Below are 8111 nucleotides of genomic sequence, written 5' to 3' on the forward strand. Positions count from 1 at the left end.
CCTTGTAAACCACTAAGACACTGGTAAACTGTGGGAGATTCCTGTCCTGCTGGACTGTGATCTCTATCCGGGAACCATTTGCAGCCGGGAGTGCCTGGGGCACGTCACACTATCCCACCTGTCCGCGGAGGGAGGGGTCCGGGGGTGGGGGGTCCGCTTGTGCTTTGTCCTCCACTTGCCTTCAGCTCCCTTATCCGTCGGAGGCCGGCTCCAGGTGGAAGTGTCAGAACTGAGGGGAGTTGTCGGGTGCCCAGCGGATGCATGGGACCTGGTGTCAGAAGCATGCTCCCCCTGTAAGTGCTCTTAGCGAGCCCCCTGGTCAGAGCTTCACTTTAAACCCCCACCCACCCACCCACCAAGGGCTCCCGAACTACTAATCCCCTGGGCGTGGAGGCAGAGGGTGGAGGTGGGTGCCAGAGCGGCTGTCCCCCTGTTCTCAACAAGCCCTCATACCTGCAGGTGCATCCACCCCTGCAGCCTCACCCTGGGGGCCAGCCCCCCACCTCCTACTGTCCCCTCCCCATCTCCCTGCAGCCCCTCTCCTCCCACAACTCACCCCATTCAAGAACCTCAGTCCCCGGGGTTTCCCACTGGGGTCTTGTTTGGTTTTTCTGGTTCCCTAAATCCATCCTTATCTGCTGTGGTGGCTTTCCCAGGTTGAGTGGGAAAGAGCCCGTATTCGCCATGAATCGGGACAGGACACAGAAGACAGGCCGTGGAGGTGCCCTGGTGAGGAAGACGGCCCCCGAAAGCTCTGCTCCGCTCTCCTGCCATCTGAAATGTCACTGCATGATGAGGTCTTAGCCCCTGCAGAGTGGGCACCTGTGGCTGGTTAGAGGGGGCCCCTGGGACACCTGCCCATACGTGGATGAGGTCATTCTGTCATCTCTGGACAGGGCCTGGGGAGCGCGGGCTGGGGAGGCTGGGACCACCCCCCCACCAGTACGCTCATGCACACACACAACCTTCACCATCTTCTCACGTGGCGTTTTCTTTTTTTTTTTAAGATTTTTATTTTTGAGAGAGAGAGAGAGAGCACGAGCACGAGAGTGGGGGAGGGGCAGAGGGCGAAGCAGACTCTCCGCGGAGCAGGGACCCCGATGCGGGGCTCATTCCCAGGACTCTGGGATCATGACCTGAGCCGAAGGCAGACGCTTCACCGACTGAGCCACCCATGCGCCCCTCTCATCGCATTTTCAAGCTGGGAAGGAAAAAGAATCCAGGGCAGGGAGGGAGACTCTCCCAGCTTAAGTTATTCACCAGCTTCAATCAATAAACAAGAGCCCACGGCACTTATCAGAAAGTGTTTGAATTTCTCTTTGACCAGAGAAGTAGTCATCCCGCTGGACCCACGTGTCCCACTTCCAAGGGGAACGCGCTGTCCCCACGGCCCCAGGCCCAGGACTAGGCCCCTCCCCACGGAGGCCCCACGGAGGCCCTGCCAGCACAGCCCTGGAAGAAAGAAGCCAGGGAATTCCCGGAGACTGAGCCAGCACCCAGGGAGGGGTGGACCTGGGGCCACCTGCCGGGGAGGTGGCAGGGAGGGTGGGGATCCCCGCAGGAAGCTGCCCCTCCTGGACCCAGAGCACCACGATCCTGTCTGCAGGCCCTGGTGTGGTGGCTGTCTGTTGGGGGGCTGCATCATGTCCCCCCAAACTCACCTGTTGAAGTCCCAATTCCATTGTGGCTGGATTTGGGGACAGGACAGGCAGTGATAAAGGTTAAGTGAGGTCATGAGGTCCTGATCCTCGGGGCTGGTGCCCTTATGAGAAGAGAAGGTCCAGAGCTCGATCACTATGGGAGGACACAGAAAGGAGGCGGCCTCCGCAAGCCAAGGAGGGCCTCCACCTCCCCAGAACCTGACTGCGGCACCTCGATCTTGAACCTCAGCCTCCAGAAATAAACATCTGCTGTCTAAGCCCCCGGCCTGTGGTGCTATGTTAGAGTAGCGAGCTGACCGAGGCCAGCAGCAGGCCCAGGGCCCCAGGAGCAGCCCTCAGCCCCACACTGAGCTCCTCTCTGGGGCCCTGCAGCACTTAGCCCCACCCTCACCTGCCCCGCCCATGACGCTGGTTAGGCGAGTCACCCCATGGCCGCTAAGGCCCCAGCCGGGCCCCCGAGAATGGCTGACACCGTGTGTCCCCACCCTGGAGTGCAGTCCCTTCTCCCTCCCAACCCATCACAGGGCAGGTGACATCCCAGTACAAAGGCCTTCTGTGCCTTTGGCCAGGTGACCCCGAGGTGACCTCCTTGGCTCCCCCCATGGCCTCTGCACCTGGAGCAGGGCGAGGATTTGCCGCCCACCTGGCGCCCCGGCCCCGAGACTGAGTGATCTGGGCATGCCTCTCAGAACCTCGCGTCCATCCTCTAGCCTGGAAACACGTTCCTCTGATTAATCTGTTATCCACAGGACACTGGAGGCCAGAAAGAGGCACGGAGGAGCTTCGTGAGAGGCGGAAATTCTCCCCATCTTGTTCCGGGTGTGGGTCGCACGGGTCTGTCTGTCAAACCTCATCAGGCTGCTCGCTTTAGGCGTATGGACTTCATGTAAGTCGTACCTCAAAAACACAGCCCAACAAAACAGTCATTGTCTTGGAAAGTCAGGAAATAGTGACAACGAGAACATAGTGAATACCCAGAGCGTGATGTGTATGCAAACACACCATCACCACCACCACTGTGGATTTTGCTAACTTCTGTCAACCACAGAACGTGATCCTGTTTCCACCAATTCTAACACAATATTCTTCATGACTGTGTGACTGAATACCGTATGCATAAACCACGTGTTTTTTCAACAAATTCCCTACCGCTGGGAATTCACTGTTTCTAGGGTTTTCCTTTCAACGTTGTAAACTGCCATCCACAAACTGGAGCTTGATCTTTGTGCACATTCTGAATCATCATCTTGAGGTAAGTCCCAGGATTGGTATCACTGGGGCAAAAGGCACTCATGTTTTAAAAGTTTGAGTTTTTGTGTTTTTTTAAATGCCATGTGGAAAGCAGTGATTTCAACAGACTTTCTGCTCCTGCCTTTCATTGGATCTTTATTCCCCGGGGTGGGGCTGGTGGTGCTGGGCCTGGAGGGCGGGAAGGGGCGGGTCCCCCGTGGAAGGCGTCGCTCCTGCTGGCGACCGAGAGGGGCCGCACACACACTAGAGCCTCGCAGCTAAGTCTCAGAGAGCTGTGGGGCTGTGGAGACCTAGCCCACTAGGGGAGAGCCCACACAGCCAACGATGGTGGCCATCCTGCTACCAGGAGCGTTTCTCAGTTCCGGGCGCTGGACCAAGGCCTGGGCTGGGCCCAGGCAAGGAGCCACAATGACAGAAGGAGAACCCAGAGGAGCTTCCCACAGCCACAGGGGCAAAGGTGACAAAACTGAAGGCTTCGGGGTCCTCGGACACACCGCTGGTCCCACCCACCCCAAAACACTTGTGAAATCTTGGTGCAGTATCCAGCAGGAGGCTGGGCCCCACCAGGCTCCTGGTTAAATCTCTGATGAGACCAGCCCCTGAACCGAGTCTAGCCAGAGCAAGACCGAGTCTCACCAAATGACTCTCCATCCCGCTCTGGTCCATCCTGACTGGGCTGTGGGACCCAGCCCTCCTCCATCCTAACTGCCCGAGGGTTGCTCCCAGCAATGGCCAAGTGGCTCCAGTTGGACCAGGTCTGGCGTAGAAACATCCACAATCACTGGACATAAAGACAACTGTCCAACAGCCCAGAGAACAGCCATACCCAGACAGAGGCTGTAGGACATAGACACTCAGGACACAGGACTCGCTGGGTAAGTGTCCCAGGCTTGTGCCTCTATGTCTGAGAGCAGGCCAAAACCCTGATGGAACCCACAGGCTTGCTGGCTTGAAGAATCAGAGGATGTAGTTGGGGGTGACCACAGCAGCTGGAAAGTGAGGGATGACCCCAGAAAGGGAGCCCCAAATGCTCCCTGAGGAATTCTGCTCAAACTCCTGGCTGGTCTGTGAGCTCCGCTTGCACAGGACAGATTCCAAGCAGCTCAGTTAACAGCACAGAGATTTTACACAGAGGGGACAGTGTTTACAGTTTGAGTCCAGTTCAGTTAACCCCTCAATAAAGCAAACAAACAAAAAGAATGCTCTGAAAGAGAACACACAGAGCCCCAAACCCCTACAACATATCGGTCATGATGTGCAGGACACAACCCCAAATCACTAGACACACAAAGCGGGAGGACATGTGACCGACACCCAGGAGAAGCCAGAAGACAAAGGAATGGCTCCTCAGAGTGCAGACAGCGGGGGAAAGGTCAGCCAAAAACACCGTCCCGAGGAGAAAGTGGAACAAACACAGAGAACCCGTCTTCCCTGGCCCTGCGCTAAGAGGAATACTGGAGGAGAGGCTAAAGGAAAATGATTCCAGGTGTAGGCCTGAGACTGTAGGAAAACGTGAAGACGTGATGACATTTGTGGACAAATTCAAGCGAAGATACACAGTGCGCAACAGTGCTCGTGGAGTCTGAAACACAAGTAAAACTCGGACATCACAGCCAGAGCGGAGGGCGGGTGGTGGGGCGTTTGCTCTACAAACGTGCAGCAAAGCCTCAAAGACTTATGTCCAGAATGTGAAAATATGTCAAGAACGCCTGCAAATTAACAAGAAAAAGGTAGACAACTCTATGGGAAAATGGGCAAACAGACTTAAACGTCACAAAGGAGGAGTGTCCGGAGATCAGTAAACATATAAAAGGTGCCCATTTCACTAACCGGCCTGGAAATGCAGATTAAAATCCCAACATCATACCACAAACCCACAGAAGGGTCAACGTGGAAAACACGAAATCTTCCAGTTATTGGCAAGGATGTAGACTTTGCGGGTGACAGAAGCACAACAGCACCACTGCTTTGGAAACGCGTTTGGTGGCATCTGTGAGAGCTGAACGTACGCAGGCACACATCTGAGATTTACCCAGCACAAACGACACCGACCAGAACGCTCAGAGCAATACAAAGGCCAAAAGCCAGAAGGCCTTCCATCAGTAGTGACTCAGGTGAATAAACTGGGGGTCATGTCACCCAGTTCATAGATTTTGATAAGGATTAAGTTAGATCTTTCAGGAGGAATGTGGACGTGTCTATCACCCTATTGTTTCACCGGCTGAACAGGACAGGGTTACAGATAACACAGAATGCCCAGTTAAATCTGAATTTCAGACAAACAACAAGTAAGTTTCAGCCTAAGTATGTCCCATGCAATATCTGGGACCTACTTATACCAAATATTGCATAGGACATACTTATATACTTATACCAAAACAGTATTCATTGTTTATCTGAAATTCAAATTTAACTGGATGTCCTGTATTTTTATTTACTAAATCTGACAACCCTACTCAAGGGCGTTGCTGTGACTTTGCCTAACTGGTTTAACAAGTACCAACCTGCACCCAGCACAAGGCAGGCTTTCAATAAATATCGGATGGATGGATAGATGGGTAGATGGGTGAATGGTAGGTGGGTGGGTGGTTGGATGTGCAGCTGGGTGCATGGAAGGGTGGATGGTGAGTGGGTAGGTGGATGAATAGATGGATGAGTGGCTGGCTGGATGGGTGGATGGATGGATGGTGGGTGAGTGGGTAGGTGGATAGATGGGTAGATGGATGGATGGTGGGTGGATAGATGGATGGATGGATGGTGGGTGGGTGGGTAGGTGGATGGATGGATGGGTGGGTAGGTGGATGGATGGATGAGTGGATGGATGGATAGATGGATGAGTGGATGGATGGGTGGATGGATGGATGGATGGTGGGTGGGTGGGTAGGTGGATGGATGGAGGGATGGATGGATGGTTGGTGGGTGGGTAGGTGGATGGGTGGATGGATGGATAGATGGATGAATGGATGGATGGGTGGATGGATGGATGGATGGTGGGTGGATAGGTGGGTGGATGGATGGATGGATGGATGGTGGGTGGGTGGGTAGATGGATGGATGGATGGATGATGGGTGGGTGGGTGGGTGGATGGATGGATGGTGGGTGGATAGGTGGATGGATGGGTGGATGGATGAATAGATGGATGGATGAGTGGATGGATAGATGGATGGATGGTAGGTGGGTGGGTATGTGGATGGATGGATACTGGATACTATAATGGTTTTGACAGCAAACAGCCTTAAGTATCCCATGACAGAGTCAGGGTGAAGCAAAGGAAGTGCTTGCAGATAGGAAGAACCCCAGCTCGAACACATCTTACCATGTCTGGGATTAATCTGCTCAGCTTCTGTATCTATCAGATGGAAATGCTCTGCTGTGCCCCAGGCAGGAGGAAGCCCAGTGTGCTGGGGCATGGGCCAGGTATCCTTGACATGGGAAGGAGGGAACCTGCCTGCAGGCTTCAAAGCCTTCCCAGCCCCTACCTGATTTCACATAAAAGGTGACCTCTCAATTCCCGGCACCAAGGAGCTGCTCCCAGACAGCTGGCCACCCCCGTGGCCAAGGCCAAGCTTACCAGCTTCTCCCGGCTGCCGTTCAGAGGCTTTCTCAGTGCTGGTGTCCAGTCAATACACCTCTCCCACCTGGAGGTCCTGAGCCCCGGGAGCCACATCTTTCGAGAGAGGCCTGCCTCCATCTGTAGGGAAGGGACTCCTACCGGTTGGTTGGGCCCACAGCACCTGTAGAGATCTTGCTAACCAGCCCTCCTCTTTTGGAGAACTGCCCTCTTGTGGAACCAAGGTCTTGTGGAAAGCAGCCCACACCCCCGGCCCCAGTCACAGAGAACGCCTGAGGGTAGAGGGCATCTCCCCGGGGTGGGGGCGCATCATCACCACATGGACCTACCTACAAGGGCCCTGGGCAAGGAGCAGTGGGGTGTAGGCAGACAGGGCCAGCGGGCGGGGGACACAAAGCGGACCAGGGACAGGGCGCCCCGCTGAGATAGGAGCTAGGAAGAGGCCCCCTCCCATCCCCGTGGGACTTCGGTGGGACGATCCCTCTTTCTCTCCTTGCCTCCTTCAGGTTGGGTTTCTTGCAGCCAAAAGGCTCCTGCTGACTTCCACATCTCCGAACCAGGCCGCACAGGGTCGGAGGGCTGGCCCTCACCAGGACTAGGCTTAGCCCTGTGGGCACCTCCACCAGCCTCAGGGGCCGGGGTGCCATGCCCCACCGTCTGGTGGCTTCCTGCTGGCTCTGACATGGCAGGGGCAGTGCACGATCACCCCGAACACCCCTTGCCCCGCCAGCCCCATCTTAGACAAGAAACCAGAAACCCAGAGAGACAAATAGCACACCTAAGAAGCCGGGGAGGGGGGTGGGGGGAGGGGGCGGGGGAGGGGGTGGAGCCCTGTCTGAGCCCCTGCAGGATTCTTCCTGGTGGCGTGGCATCGACTACACTCAGCCCAGCCCCTCCCACAGCTGCCCCTAGTGGCCAAGGTTCCCAGGGCCCCAGGGGACAGGGGACATCTGCACCACTACAATACTTGGGGGAGGGGGTTGGTACTCCATCCCCCTGTGCTGTGCTAAGCTCAGGACAGTCCTGCAGACTCTGGGGTCCCTGAACTGGGGTAGGGGAGTCCCCGGGGGAATCCCCGAGAAGTCCCTTGGCAGGAGCCCCCCCCGCCGCGTGGCCTGCTTGTCTATGAAGAGCATGGGACACCCCTCCCGACTGATCGGAGGGCCCTGCGGGGGCCGAAGTGAAAGCTGCTTTGGGAAAAAAAACCCCACGCCTACCCCAGCCAGGCCCAGGAAAGGCCCGAGGTGAGGCGCGCCCCCTCCTCCCCCCCCAGCCCTCTACCCGCTCCTCCTCCTTCTCTTCCCAAGGAGACAGATGGTGATGGAAACGGCCTCCTTCGTTTTCCGGAGGATGACTCAGACCGCAGCTGCTTCCTCAGCCCCACACAGCAGCCTGCAGCCTGCCCTCCCCCGTCCGGGAGCACCCCACCCCACCCCACCACCCCTCCCGGGACAATGCTGGGCGGAGGGGCTGCAGAATCTCTGCCCTGACACCCCCCTCCCCAGGCCTGGGTGGGGAAGGGCTGCGGGTCCCACAGCCTGGGCTGACCCCAGGCGGCCCCAGCTGCACACCCATCCCCATCCGAGTAGGCACCTCGAAGCCTCTCACTTCCCGCCCACCCGCTGACG

The 8111-nt window shown here is 56.6% G+C and overlaps 1 long non-coding RNA gene across 2 annotated transcripts; it reads right to left on the reverse strand.

The window, feature by feature from the left end:
• Window positions 1–596: 596 nt before the first annotated feature.
• On the reverse strand, window positions 597–7863 carry LOC123862521 (uncharacterized). Of its 2 annotated transcripts, XR_010405344.1 has the most exons (4): window positions 6484–7863; window positions 2305–2558; window positions 1662–1762; window positions 597–1201 (listed from the first exon to the last, which is right to left on the reverse strand). It is a non-coding gene; the product is annotated as an uncharacterized LOC123862521 (long non-coding RNA). The 2 variants fall into 2 exon arrangements; XR_010405343.1 differs by having other exon boundaries at window positions 2305–7863.
• Between the last annotated feature and the right edge of the window lie 248 nt (window positions 7864–8111).

The sequence above is a fragment of the Mirounga angustirostris genome, unplaced genomic scaffold (genome assembly GCF_029215605.1).
Source record: "Mirounga angustirostris isolate CCGP_5_RB_7025 unplaced genomic scaffold, mMirAng1.0.hap1 SCAF_9, whole genome shotgun sequence".
NCBI classification, from domain to species: Eukaryota; Metazoa; Chordata; class Mammalia; order Carnivora; family Phocidae; genus Mirounga; species Mirounga angustirostris.